The following is a 16,044-nucleotide window of genomic DNA, read 5'->3' on the forward strand; positions in this document are numbered from 1 at the left end:
TACTGTTAACACATACAGTACCAAGAAAAGCGAGGCATTTGAACAATCTGGTGCAGTTTTCCCTCCAGAACTTTGGAATTTGAAAAGCAGTTATTTAAATCTGAAAACACAAATTTGAATAATTTAGTTGCAGGAAAATCAGCCACAAGATACTTGGCATAAATTTCTGTTTTAATTTGCTAAACTTTACTAAACTGCTGTCGGGCACTGTTTCACAAGTAGCTGAGGGTGCTTTGCTTCTGTGACTTCGAATTGTGGAGGACATCCAAAAGTGTTGTTTTCATAGATTTGCATGCAGCTTTTTCAAAGCTAGTTTCATACTGTGTAGTTATACTTGCCCAGGAGCAAATTATAATTCCCAATTTGAAATTCCCCCGTTAACTCCGTTTTTTTTTCTTTTTTTATATATTTTTATTGCTTTTTTAAAATCATTTTGACTTAATAATATTGCTGAGGACTTATTTGAAACCACATGGAAGTACACCAGAATAGCACATTTGTTGAGTCTCTTCCCTGAACACTAACTTCCACAAAAATAAAAAACAACAAAAATAGCCCCGCTGTCAGCCAGTGCCCACAAAGCAATAGAGACAGTGGATTAGCATTACACTTAACCCTGCTCCTCCCAAAGGTCTATGATTATTTTGGACCAAAACTAACAGTAATGATTGTCACAGATGTCCGCACCAGAGCATTTCCACATTCCATTCCAACTGGCTGCAAAACAAAAAGCATCCAAAAAGAGAATTTAAATATTTTGTATTGTATTTTATTTTTTATTTCCAGGGTCGGTCTTTGACTGAACCAGTTTGATTTTCGGTCCAGCAAAGCAGACTCCCCATTCTACTGATAAAAAGTTCAGAAATCCCCAAGTATCTTCAGGTTTTCTCTTTTCTTCTCCTTCCTTGATAGCTTACCATCTTTGCCCTATTCTTTATCAATCTATCTGGTCTCAGGAGCTCAGGAAGATTCTGACGGATCCATTAGGGGAGCTGAGAGATTCTATTAGTTGGCTTCAAAATAGCACTGTTGTGCAGGTGAATTTGCCAGCTGGAGAAAGATGAGCTTTGAAAGAGAGGTAATGATAGGAAAGGCGTAGAAGGTGGGACAGGTGGGAGGGTCAGGTGGAGAAAAGAAGAGGGGGTGAGATAACTGGAAATAGATTCGGTGTGAGGAAAGGAGTCGAGCCAGGGGAGTAGAAAAGGAGTGAGATGAACATGAGGATCAAGGGACAGTGAGATTGGTCGCGATGCCACAGGAGGGATGTGGTGTGGTTTTAGAAGTTTTCTCATCTGTTCTTTGATACATACGCAGTCTTCAACCATTGTGCTTCAATGGCACCAAAATTAATAGACCTTTGCACCGTCTAACCTTGAAATGATATGGCCTTTCCTCCCCAAAATATAATCCCCCACACCATGGAGTTTTGTAGAAGTTTATGAAGTGACACATTTAAGAAATGATAGCAGCTATGGACGATGTATTTATATCATGTTTATGTCTTGAAGCTTTTCACGGAAGCCACATTCCCAGCCCTTGCTTCTCATCCCCCATGTTTTGTTCACAGCTGGGGGAGACGCTTCTGAGCTGGGAGATGGGCTAAAGGTGGCACCATGCTGCTTGGTGTGCTTTGAGGGCTGCGGTTCAGGGCACTGGGGTGATGCCACACTGAGCAGAAGTTGCGGGCTCCCTAGCGTTGCTTCTGGTTCCGGAGGCCTTGCCGACCATTGCAACGAGTGTGAGGTTGCTGCGCCAAGTTCAGTGAACTCACTAGAAATTCCACACAAGCTCACACAACTCTGTCTTCCTGTAACCAAGATTAATAGCTGGCTGTCAAAGGTGTGAGTCAGAGAGCATTGTCTGTCTCGGCTTGGTGGGCTGTGTCAGTGCAGGACTCCTGCATGACAGATGGACGAACTTCATTTGTTCATTCATTCATTGGACACTAAGGGATGAAGGTAGATAAAGCAAGCCCAATGTTTTATCCATGATATAACCCTTCAAGTTTTACTCTGCTACATAGTGGGTAATTGCAAGACAGTGACTCGGCTTTAAACTTTTATAATCATCTCCTTGAGAATCCTTGAGAACTTGTAAGAATCTTAACTGACCGACAAGTGAAAACATTTGGAGCACACCTGACCTGAGCCATCATTCAATTACCCTTCCATTCCAGCGGGACTGGAAATAAACTCATTGAGAATCTCGTCTACACTGAGAGTGATGCCAGTCTTGCACATCACAAAATACTTTCAAGGAAGCGTTTCAACCGGAAACCCCAAGAAATTATTCATTTCTGTAATGAAAAATATGAGTTCATGACTTTTTATGGTTTGATTTGTGAGCACACCGTTGCCGTCACCCCTCACGACAATATCCTTCTTTCTCTTCTATTATCTGCTGCCCAAGTTATTATACCTTATGCTATAAATATCTGTGGTGAACTGTGAGCATTACATGATGATCTCCATCTCACCATGACATGACGTCATCGAAGAGTGTCTCTCTGCCACGAACACATCCGTTTCTTTGCTGTTTTCCTTCCAGAACATCCAATCCAGAATAGCATTAGGCTACCTCCACACAGAGCCGCAAATTTTCCTAGCCGATCATTTTCAATGCCGATTTCAAAGAGTGCTCCGTAAAAATGAAGCCACAGATTCGCTGGAGACGATGTAAACAATACCAGGGTCATCCTGAAAAGATCATGCTTTGACGCCATTTCCCCGGACAGTTACACAGGTCAAATGATTACCATGGATAGCACCCTGTGATCACAGTCACACACCAAGCAAAATGAATCATGATGTGATGAGGCGTTTGAGGATTTATGCTGTTTAACCTTGTTGTTTTTAGCGAAGGTGTGGCTTAGGCGCTGCACACCAAGCGTTCTCAAAACTTTGGACACGCAGCGTTGCTTGCAGTGAACAGTAAACAATTCCAACAATGTAGGCTGCAATTGGTCATTGATGTTTAGGGTTAAATCCCGATCCAGAGTCACAATTTTCAGTATTTTGGGAAATAACGCATTGCAAAAAGTACAGCTGTCAAGTTAGCTAGCACACAACAAAAAGTGGTTGCTGAGATTCCTCTGTCTAATTTCCGCAGTCCACTGTCTCCTGAGGTGACGTAGCTTGGAATTCTGTTTAAAAATAATTATGAGTATGTGATGTAGAAAACAATCTGTTTTCTGCGAACCAACCATCTGGCAGTGCAGACTGGAACCCAGGTGTAGAAATCAGTCTGATCAGCGGAATGGGATCCGGCTGCGCTGCTGTGAAGCTAAAGGAAGAGAGGGAAAAGGAAACGACACACAGGAAATAAACCAAACATGACAAAAAGATTTGGACAATTATATATAATATTCATAAAAATATACATTTTAAAAAGCAATAGAAAATATATGAATTCTTCATCGTCATCGTTTTGAACTAGAAATTGTTGGGCTTTCTTTGGAGGCTTTAAAGGTTCCCCATTGCTTAGTGCAAAGCTAAAATGGCCTGACAACAAGATTACAAAGAAAGAATGCTGATGTCAAAGTAGTAAGAAGTAAAATTCAATTTGATGAAAGATGGAAAGTGGATGAATGTTTGTACTTCCTGAAAAAAAACAGACCTTTTCTGAAATAGTTGGTGAATGAGGACACAGTATATGTTTTGACGCTCACCAAATTCAAAATGAACTATGGCACCGATGCCCTGACTAATGCCAACACTGACAAAACGTCTGGGGTGGAGTCTTCATAAACGAATAGTCGAAGTATTTCTACTCACTGTTGCATCGCGGAAGACGTCCAAGAGTGATGGAAGTTGGCACATTGTGTAAATGAGCAATCCCTGTCAAACTCTGAGCAAGGTGTTAATTGAAGTGGCTCTCACCGTCACTACGCAGCTGTGAGCTTGTGTCCTCAACACACGCCTGACAGACACGCACATATGGCCGGCACTTTACGTCAGTAAAGGGGTCAGTATGATGGCGTGACATGGGTGTTGAGATGAAGCCATCAATCTTTACCTGCCGTCAAAATACAGACGGGCTGCAATGACTGTTCAACACACCTGTTTAATTACCGTTGTAAAATGGCTGGAAGATAAAATGAGTGTTTAATTTTTATGGTGTGTCACTTCAAATGTGTGAAGGACACTGATTTCACCAGCCACGTCATGAAAAATATGTATTTTAATAGGACTGCGCTGTGATGGACGCCTGCATCATGTTTATCTCACTAAAAATGAAATGAAAAACATTTCTTTCTTTTTTTTTAATCGACATTTTGAATGTGTCGCAGTGGCAGCACTTTAACTGCTTGCTGATGTACGACCAGATCTTTTCAGCGCTGTTGCAGTACATCAGAAAATAAGTGGCATCATATCGCCATGCTCAGAAAGAGATTATTTGCCGAGAGTGCGCTGAAGAAGCGTTTGCCTTTGCATGCGAGGAGCGCAGATAACTTCTGATTTGTGATGAATCAGTATTCCAAGGACACCAGGGAGACATGGGCTGATAAAAACAGACAGTCGAAAGATACTTTTCTGCTCAGACTCAGATAACTCGAAGCTGTTTACACGCCTGCGGAATTTGATTGAGGTTTTAAAACACACTTATTCTTGGAAAGGAAAGATGGTGTTTAAGTACTATAGGGAGAATGACACTGTGGATTTGGGAGTAATGAGCCAGTGCAGTACGACAGTAGAGAACAGAAGGTAGGACAGCACCGAGCCACAATCTGCTGTGCTTTCCAGAGCACATCCCATTATGCCGCCATTATGCTGGGTCAAGATTCCTCGCTTCCCTCTTCACTACCATTTCCTCCTGACGTCGTCGCCCCTGGCCGCTGATGCACAGGGTCAAAATCGATCGGCGATGTTTCAGCGTCCACATGCTCCTCTGTTTCTGCGCAGCTCTTCATGATCCGAATTGTTACAAATTGAGTCAATTTCGAGGAGGATGAGGCTTTTTCACTGTGAGCATGAGTCTATTTGTTCCAGATAAAAGTGTCTGATTGTTGTAATGCCGTCAACCGACAGTTTCCAATTTTAATTGTCTGATGCCGAATAGATATCTGAGATCGTACTGTGACTCACACCTCAGCATCAATAGGGGAAAAACAATGTTTTGTAAGACACACTACTTGTTATTGTCTCAGAAAAGGAGCCAGGACCTCTGTACCAGTAGTTGGATGTTTTGCCGTGTCCTCATTGAGGCCTTCCAGTGGGAATTTTGAGCGTGTTCAGATGGGGGGATAAAATGGTTTGGATCCTGGAAGGGTGGTTCATGGCTTTGATCAGCAAAAGTTGTAAACAGTGACATCATCAGTGGCGTGTTGTATTCGACAGCGACATCTACAAAGTGCATCGGCCCATACAGACACACGCTTGTTTCATACCAGATGCTTTCGATATAATAACTCATCATTAAAAGCCGACTCTTTGATATTAAGATGAAAGCAAATATTTTCAGAATATTGGTGATTAACCTGTCATTTTGTTGGTGTGTCAGTCATGCTTTTAAGGCCCATTTATCCGCAACGTTACATTTGGATCCGGATATGGACGGAGCCTTCTGTCCGTGCTCTGTGGATATTTTGTCCGTATTTCTGCACGTTTCCACAATGCTTACGGATACAGACCAAACCGAGAACTACCACAGGAAACCCAATACGTAGCTCTAATAAGACACGGAAAAGACAAGACAATTGCGGAAATTCTCCATCCTCCAGTCGTGATATATTTAACGCCTCACCGACCACCGTCTCCTACAATGCTGCCTCTGTTTCATGTTTTCTTTGCACAAAAGAGGTACTTTATCAATACTTCTTCCACAGTCGCCATGTTTGTTTTGGAGCTTGTCTCTGTCTTAAACTTTTGACTCTGGGCTGCTCCCCCTGGTGGATATAACGGTGAACATCCATTTCAACATAAAGAACGCATGGTATGTGATCAGTGACAGTAACATCGTTCGAAAAGGGCCAGTAGAATTTTGTACTTAGTGGGAGCAAAAATGGCTCTTTCTAGAACCAGCCCACTTTGAGCGTGGGGTACCAAAGTTAGAGCCATATAAAGGCACTTCTGTTTGCCTCACCTGGAGGGGTTTTTATTTCTTTCATAGTGTGCTGTGTTTTGCAAAGCCACACCAAGTGAAGTTTTCTTTATTTTAATTTCAGTGGCCCTTTATTTTGCCAGAGTCAAACTGAACTGTAAAACAGCGATTCTCACTCACAAGTTCAAAGAACAACAACAACAAAAAGATCGCGGAGGGTTAAAAGTCCATCTTAGGTCAACCTGTCTAAATTTAATGGCAGAGTAGAAACAGAAGTGAATGACAGACGGTGAAAAGATACGCCACTGTCTCAGAACTGGTCCCCAGCATCAGAATCACTCATCTCATTAGAGAAATGAGCTCCCCACGCGCTCCTGGCACTGGGCACTGAGGCAGCACAGTGGGAGACACCCTGCACAAAGATGGACATGAGCGTTTGACAAATAAAGTGCACCGTCTCACACAGACACACACACGCAGGAAGAGGATATCTGTGCCCTGACAGCCAGCCAGTTCTGCCAGTCTTCCGAGAGAAGGATGATGAACCCATTATGCAGAGCTGTCACCGAGAGATTGTCAGATATTTACACACATTCTGCACACAAACACACACTTACTCTACCAGTCATATTTAATTTCACATCCATCCAAGGTGCAAAAGGATTTTACTCTGTCACATTAGAATGCAGCAAGCCCCCCCATATTGGCCTCCCTCTGTCGAGGTTCCTGCAGAGGGAGTGGGATGTGACTGCGTTTAACAATGAGATACACAGTGAAGTGTACACAACATTGATGGACATGTTACCGATTATTTCTTATTATTGCTGGAGACATGCCCCGGACTTCAGACTGTCGGTGTCGAGATTGACTCAAAGTCTGTTTTTAATTATATACAAATATGGGGACCAAGCGACACTATGAACAATAAAAAACAATACAGCAAGTGATATTTTTGTGATAAATAAAACATAATATTATTATTGGAAAAAAGGTTTATGACTGGCAAATCCGTGGTCCACATCTGGTCCACAATACTTACTTTAGACTTGAATTAAGTCCATATATATATATATATATATATATATATTACTTAATGGAACAGTTTGCTCTCCAGACAACAGGGAACCTTTGTAAGTGCAGGAGTTCCTGCACAAGACACATGGCAGCTAGGATGATAACAACAACAACAAACATGGAGGAATCCCTGAACAAAAGCAAACAAAAGCATCTGTTTGCTTTGGTTCAGGGATGTTTTTCACTACACAATGACCAGGGTTTCCACTACTCTGAATGGACTTGAAATTCTTATAAAATTGAAATTCTTACACAAATATTTTTAAGACATTAAAAGAGCTTGAATATAACCACCATTGTGATTTATTGTGCTATTGTCAAACTGATGCAATATTTTGTTGTTTAAATGTATGTATGGGTCCATCATTTGATTTAGTGATATACTGTACATGGCAAATATTCGTATACCATTGAACTGCGATTAATTGAGATTAATTGATCACAAATTCTCAATTTAACTCGACACATTTTTAATTGAATCCCATATATTTTTTTTTAGCGTATATATATATATATATATATATATATATATACTGGATTGACATCTTATTGGATATTGGACATCAGAATCTTTTTATTTTTGGTCTAGGATACTTTCTGGTGTAAGAGGCAGGTCAAACAGAGACTCCCAAACTTTGCATTCTCAGCCGTTGCTAGCTGGTATACTTCACCCATTTGCTGTGAATTACATAACCTTGTGGCATCCAGGTGTTGAGTTTGATCAGACCAGACTGGCCAGTCCAGAGAGTGCGAGTCGACGGGAGCTTACATTTCATTCCTGCATGTCGGTGTCAAATGGCAGCCACCAGGTTGTTGTTTAACATGTAAATGAGGAGTGGGAAGAAAGTACTAACCACTACATGACACAGGGGCGGAGCACAAATGCGCCGCACGAATTCAAGGCGAGCATGTTTAAAAGCATGCTGAACATGCAGTGAACTCAAATCCAGTAACACAAACGCAAATCAAGCATTGAGGGGGAGAAACACAAAAGGAAAGCGAGTGAAGAAGAAGGGGGTGAGGATGCGGGAACAGCTGGCGTCCCAGTGGGGCATCAGTGAGCAGAAGAGAATTGGATGGTGTGAAAACACAGCAGCTACTGATGAGAGTTTATATAAACAGCCGTCAAGCCCTTTGCTCAAGTTGGAACAATATCTCCTCAATATCATGTCGCTTTAGCGGTCTGCCAGTCATGAACTGGGCTGTGACTTTTCATTCATTAACTGAGGAGCAGAGAGGCGTGATAAGAAGCAGGAGACAAATTGTACAAACACAGATGCCGGGATGAACGCGCCACGGCTGCATGTGAATAAACAGATGGATTTCCACACGCAGTGTGTGCACCCTCACCAGCGGCTTTTGCAAAACTTTACATATCGTAGAGAGGCAAATAACTCCTTCAGTGAGTGCGGTAGATTAGAATACTGACAGAGCGTCGCATCCACAGACTGTCTCTCCCAGAGCTGCCTGCCCTTTGACCTTAACACTTCATGATCCCATACTTTCTTGTTGACTTGCCCTCACTAGAACTTTTCCTGTATTTGTTTGCCTTCCAACAGCCTGTTTCTCCCTCAGGTCTGTACCATCATTGTTTGAATTTCCAGATGTGTTCCACACATTTTAATGAAACACTCCAGTTGGGTTTCCCAGTGGCACCTCACGAGACAATGAGGCTCCGTTTTTTCTGGCCACACTGTTTGGCCTTTAAATCTACATTTGCTGTGCTTGACCCCGACTATTAAATCATGTTAAATCAATTTGATTTTGAGTGTTCCACTATATCATTTTGCAACTCCTCGAGGGATGAGACGTGAAAGGCTCTCACCTACCCGCGCTGCTAGATCATGATCGAATATCTTTGTTTACCGTCCTAACAAGCCACTTTACATGCAGAGTCTGGTCTTCAATCAATGAGTGCACTTCTATCTCTGAGAGGACAAACAACAACAAACCATCCATTATTTTGGGATATTCTGATCAGCTCCTGTTTTACATGTCTTACGACCACATTAATTTACCACTCTCTCGCTCAGGACAACCCACAAGTCAAGCACGGTGTCTTGCTATTAAAATGAAGTGTTAACTTAATCCTTATTATATTTTGCTAAATTCTTTTCAGACAGGAACTGATGCTATGCGCTGTATAAAAGATGTTTGTGTGATGTCATGGTTGACTCAGGTGAACAGACCCAAGTGCTAGATTGCAACGGCTTACAGAAGACTCGACACAGACGAGGATTTACTATTCAATAAACCAAAAATAACAGGGCACAGACAGGAAACGAGGAACTAAAGATGTCGGTATCCAAAACGCTGAGCTGGGGAAACACTCAAGGACGAGGATAAACCTGAAAACAGAAAAGAGAGAGTTATTATCAAGCCAACGAATGGGGACAACCAAAACCGCACTCGGTTACATACAAGGCCCAAACAACAAAAAACGGTCAGTGGTGGAACACTCAAACACGCATGCGAGGAAGAAAAGCGAAAATAAGAGAAAATAAGACACAAGTAAGAAAAACTCTCGCACAACGCACAAATGCGGTTATAAAAGGCAGAAAATAAACTAGAAGAAAAACAAGGAAGTGGCAGAAACGACAGGCACAATAGGAGGTTTTCAAAGAATGTGGAAGAAATAGATTTTGAGGGGAACTTTACCGGAGGATGTGGAACAACCATCTGGCAGCGCAGACTGGAACCCAGCTGTAGAAATCATGACGTGACGCTGGAGGGAACAAAGGAAAAGGAACACACAGAGAGGAAGTAACCAAATAAAGCACAAGAAAAACACAGAACATTACACATTAGTTATAAAGGTTTAGTAACAATATTACTGTAACATTATTGCAGAATAAAATGAAATATCCGACAATATATAAACGTCAAACATATGATAAACCACTGGAAATACAAGCTTTCATTGAACTCTATTTGGGAACTCCTGATAGTTTTCTACTCATTTCATGAAATCAATCTTGTTTCAAATGAAATATATATATATATATATATTTCCCTTTCAAGAATTTCAACAGCATGACACTGGTGTTTTACATTTGCTCTTTACCAACGATCTCTGGCTTCTAGTTTTAATCAGATGGAGTCTGATCTTTAGCAGTGACTGATGAAATCTGAAGGTCAAAGGAGCGTGAAACATAGAAAATGTTTTAAATGGATGTTAAATATATTATTCGCAGTTGGCATACTTTGACAACTTGCGCTCCCTTAATTGTCCCAAATTGTTAAACAAACACATTTTCCCTTCCCATTTTCGATCTGGCAGCATTTCACAGTATAATCCATTTGCAGTGTTTTTCCTGGCAGGGAATCAAAGCAATAAAATATCCCAAGGAGGCAAATTTTATCTGAAATTAGGACAAGAAAAAAGGAAGCTGTATTGTACGCACGCTGTCGGAAACCCTCCTCCAGTCATTCACTTTAATAACCAGCGACCGATAACCCAAACTCCATCCGGAAAATCATTTTCCAGTCTCTCAGCCGTGCACCTGTCCCCAGCAGCACTTCTGTCCCCGAAGTCATCTCTCTTAATGACATGTACCTTTTGTAATTGGCTGCGGTCGGTTTCATTTACAGTTCTGATCAGCCAATCAGATTAGCAGCTTGTGATGTGATAGTGTTTGTCCAAGCCCCGAGGACAAAGATGAGTGATGGCGGTGAATGAAGTAGGTTATCTGAAGGGGGTTTTAACAAGGTCTGGGACTCGTGGAGGCAAATGGATGGAGAGAGACTGGAACCTGATACGACATCCATTCAATGTGGCACCAGTTCAAAGATGAGGCGACATGATGTAGTGCATTCGGCAACGAAGAATCTTGTTCCACTGTAACAAAGGAGAATATCAGATCTACATACATCTGCTGTGCTGCAGCCTGAAAGTGGACAGACATCTGCGATTTAGTCAAGTTGACTAAAATACGATATTCAAGAACTGCGGAACACATGTGTTTGGTCATAATGTATTGAATCATCATTGGCATATTTCCATTATACCTATTATTAATGATGTATTAACCACAGAAAATAAGAGTCTCAATTTCATCCACCACCTGTTTTCATCTACTCTGAGTTTATTCTTGTTTTGTTACTGTCAAGATCTTTGTTCAGTACCCTGCTGTGGAAATGTGCTAAAAAATGAACTTGATCTGGGTTTATTTTCACTTATAAAATAATAATAAAGTACATTTTTAATTCACCTGTATAACATGGTAAGAACGCAGCTAAATTGAGATTATACATTTTTTTCCCTGCCATTTGATAACTGCATTTGGTTACAAATTGGGGAACCATTAATATTACCATTAATAACCTACTTATTCATACGTGTTGCATAATAACTGGTGATTATTAATTATGAAGCTGATATAGTATTTTGTTACACCTGACTATATTTTGCCCTGGAATTCTCACCAAATTTCCATGCAAAAGAAGTTTAAAAAAAACACTGAGAGAATTTTTTTTTGTAAAAAAAAATAAAAAATTAAATAGACAAATAAATCAATAATATAATATAATATAATATAATATAATTGTTAAATAAAATAAAATAAAATAAAATAAAATTTGCTCTCTCACCAGCTTTGAAACTAAAATAAAATCTGTGTCCAGCTTACTTACAATTTGCTCTAGAAATCACAGTCATACTTTCTAACGCCACTCTCACTTGCGCTTAGTGAGTGAAGCTGCTTACGCTTGGTGGATCGTTGCCTTCATCATGCTTAGCAGACACCACATTCTAAGACTGTTGTTTGCTGCTTTGTAGCTCCATGACTTTTAAAAATTGCTCAGGACTTACTGTACTTAGAAGGCTGTGTGACTCTTGACGCGTACGGATGATGCTGTGCTGTGTTCGGGCAGAATTCTCTAGATAAGAAAGACCCTGGAGGAGTTACACCAATTTGAAACGTGCTGCTCAACCCAAACATCCAGTCAGACAGCTCAGTGAATATTTATTCTGTCTTAACTTCTGTATTATTTATGTGAATTTCGGTGACACCCCTGGGTTAGTATATAGTTGTGAATATATCAATAGTTTAAAAATGTAAAAAAAAAAAAATAATAAAAATCACCCACTTCCCGCGCTGGTGGGAAATATTTGGACTATACTGATAGGAAAGTGAAATATTCTCCCACCACCGACACTTCGTATTATTAAACTCCCTTCAGCCTTCATGTCCTCCCTTTCTCATTTAACAATATACCTCCATTTATCTTTTCTTTCCCACCTGTGAATTAGTCTCCTGACTGTCTCGCTACAGCGTGATGTATTATAACATTTTCTAATGAGCCATTCATCATCACGCCGCTCCTGGCGTCCTCCGCTCTGTTATTGTTGTTCCATTTGTTTCATCTACTTTTATGTGGCTGAGGCAAATCATCACAGTAATAACAAAGCTGACTATAGCCAGCCAAAGGCGTCATCCATCGCTTGTTGGTATTAAAGCTGTCCTGGCATTTAATGATTATTGTAATGAGAGAAAGAAAAGTTGCCATATGTCGCAGACTTGTGGCTTTTCTATTTCTAACTTTGCTCCAATTGGCTCCTGGCTGTACGTTGTTATTTGACTGAAAGCAAAACCGATTAAAATTTGTCGTGCTTCCCGCGCGTACCTCTCGCGTTCGACCTCCGAGCTGGAGCAAGCAGATCTGGTGTTTTGTTCACTCCCATTGCGTGCTGTAGAATAAATCCCTGTATCTCACACGGCTGCTGGTCACACTCGCCTGAGCCGTTCCTCTGTGAAAGCCATGGAAAGAACGTTTGACTGGAGGAGGAAAGACCATGTGAGAACAACTAGCGGTGACTTGCTTGCTTCAATGATAGATAGATATAAAGAGCAGACAAGCTTGGGAGAAAGAAAACTCCATTTGTAGCCAGTAGGTGTGGATTACCTATGACAGCCCCTGGAGTCAATAAGGGTGTTAGCTGCTCTCATCTCTGGGCAAGCTGGAGAATAACAGGTCTGTGAATCTGCCAGCCGGGGGCAGGCAAGGGTGGAGCGATGTGTCGGTGCGATGGCAAGAGAGCAAAGCCTCGGGAAATGGGTTGGAGGTGATGAATTCTGTTTTTACAGACATTCCTTGAGTTGTGCGGTTGCGGCGTTGCTCTCACGCACATGATGTACTGCAACACTGGAGCTGGATTGTACTCACAGTGTAAATGTTACTGTGGCATAAGAATGGCGTCTCTTGCGATAAGTTTGAGGAAATTTAACTGTGTTGATCTCTTAAATATGCTGCGCTGATATTGGATTGGTTTGACAAACAGCTCCCCGGGATAGTGAGCTACTGATGGGTGCAGTCAGGCCAGAGCAGGGTCGACTCCTGCCTGGAACTGTTGTTGAGAAATCTTGGGGCAGCACCGGAGAGCAGTGGTTAGCGCTGCAGCGCTCCAGCACAAGGAGCAAAAATGTTTTTCGATAGTGCGACATGTGCGTGAGAGCAGTTGTTTATATGTACTGGCGTCATGTTCAGGATGTCCCTAGCAGAAAAAAACTATACAGTTGATGACAGTGATTTAAGCGGAATATAATTTTATAGTATGCTAGCAGCAGGTAACAGCCAGGTTCGTGTCCAGCTTGGGGCAACCTCAGTCCTTTCTGTGTGGGGTTTGCTTGTTCTTCCTGTGTGTCGTGGGTTTACTTTCCTCCCATAATCCAAAAACATACTCAGCTTAAATTAGTGCTCTGAATTGTTCATAGGGGTGTGAATGTTTTTTTTGTTTTTTTGTCTCTGTGTGCCCTGTGATAGGCTATCAACCTGTACAGGACGTCCCTTACCCTTCAGAAAAAGACCCTGGGATAGACTCCTCCTTGTTTGCTCTATACATTGTTCTGAGTGAGACTTATGAATGGAAGCGCATTTCTGCTACATTTCTGCAGAAGTCTAAAACAAACAAACAAACAAAAAGACATTTTTAACTTTTATTACTGGTCTTCCATACTTCTACTCAAAAATGGGAAGAAAAAAACAGAAAAATAAATCAATAATACATCATAAAGGTTAAATAAAATAATAAAACCTGCTCTCCCTCCAGCTTTCAAACTAAAATAAAATCTCACTTACCCCTCAGCCAAAGTAGCTGGGAGAGGCTCATTTGCGTCCTTTGATCTAGACTCACAATTCCTTGTGTGAAGGATTTAAAAGAAACTGACAAATCCCAAAATGAAAAGCTCAAAAGCAAAAACAATTCATCCACCTATCCCCATCTTTCACTTGCCTTTATTATATGACATAAAGTCAGAAGTTAGAGGGTAGTACACCCTTGCAAGATATAAGAGCCATCCACAGACTGAGCCAAGAGTTACCAGAAGGTAACTCTCAGGTTTTGCCGTTTTGACAGAAATACCTCAAATGAATGACTTCTACTACGTTCCACTTTCAGTCCAGCCGAAGCAAAATTATACTGTTACTGCACCGGTGTGGACTTAACTGTTGAAAATGAATGTGAACTTTAAAGTGGCCTGAGCCAGGAGGAGTTGAAGAGATGTTGAAGACATGGTGTTGCAAACATTTGTAAGGATGGTCAGGATCATCCTGTTCTGTGTTGTTTGTGTAGAGTTGTCACTGCCATCCATGCTTCATTCTTCTATTTAAGCTATGCTTGAAAAACATTACGGTTCACAGCAAGAAAAATAATAAAGAGTCTCTCTCTCGGGAACGTTCACCCTGGTTATATCTCAGACAAATACATATGACAGTACAGTCACATGAAAGTTGAGTAAGCAGCACTGGTTTGTTTCGAATTTGAGTCCACTTGTTCTGATATGATGATGAGTCAATGCACCTCATGTAAGCCGGTTGAGATTTATCTTTTTTTAAGGGACACGTAACAAAATAGATGTAACAGAGCATTGAAACAAACCAGCAGTGAGCAGTTGCTGCTGTTTCCTATTTTGAACAGAGCGTTCATGTTGTTGTTCAGGAGAAAAGAGCCTCTTGCTGTAGCTGAAGCGTCTCATGAGAATGTCACCTTGCTAATTCACTATAAAGGTTTTCCAGGCATGTCCAGCTCAAAGGAAATCTGATAACACATGCTAGGGGCTGGAGGAAATAAGGATAATGGATTTGACAAGATCTTAAAGGAACATACAGGGACAAAATGCATTTGTCTTATACAATCCTTCAAAAGAATTGCTTCACCAGTCCTTATGATCCACTTATTTTCCTTTGCCACACTGTGAGTGTTGTTTTATTCACCCAAACAGTGTGAGTCATGTTGCCTGGAGAACAAGAAGAGGCTTTTAGCAGCTGCCTGGTGAGAGCAACAAGGTGAAGTCCTCAAAAATAACTGACCCATTTAGTGAGTTTAAAGAAAGCAACTAATGACCCAGATGAATGATAACCCACAAAAAAAAACCTTTGATTCACCATTAAAGATAAGTGTCTTAACCTTTTTTTTAGGAAACACACATCCTTGTTAATTACCCTGACTAGCATCTATTTCTGGTCGTTGTTGCTTCTATGAAAGTGAATTTGTTTCCCTAAGTACCAATCGTTTTGTTTGTTATTCCAATCCTGTATCCTGTTCATTTTAATGATGATCATTGTTTCCTTTGTTGTTCTTCACCTCCCCCCTGGAACACTTGTGTTTCTCTTGTAATTGGTGGTGTAATCACTCCTATTCTGTACTTTTAAATGGTTTGTGAAATGTTGGACCCTTGCTCTGCATGGTGTGTCAGTGACACATGATGTGGCTCCACCAAATTTAGAATAAAAGACCACAAAAATAAGTCCACATTTCTACTTAATCGTGAACACTGAATGCCTTCATCACATGGAACAATACTGGATATGACTAGGAAGAAATGGTCATGGATAAGTTATAGACTTGCACTGAACCTTTAGGTAGGACAAGCGGGATATGTGGTTTTCCAAACATAGCCAGACTCTGCCATATGCCTTCGCCCCAGTTTAACA

General features: G+C 41.1%; 1 protein-coding gene across 1 annotated transcript in view; it reads left to right on the top strand.

The window, feature by feature from the left end:
* The window catches only part of cdh13 (cadherin 13, H-cadherin (heart)), a 290,131-nt gene that overhangs the window by 243,926 nt on the left and 30,161 nt on the right, over positions 1-16,044 (top strand). The window lies entirely within an intron of this gene.

The sequence above is a fragment of the Synchiropus splendidus genome, chromosome 14 (assembly GCF_027744825.2).
Source record: "Synchiropus splendidus isolate RoL2022-P1 chromosome 14, RoL_Sspl_1.0, whole genome shotgun sequence".
Lineage (NCBI taxonomy): Eukaryota > Metazoa > Chordata > Actinopteri > Syngnathiformes > Callionymidae > Synchiropus > Synchiropus splendidus.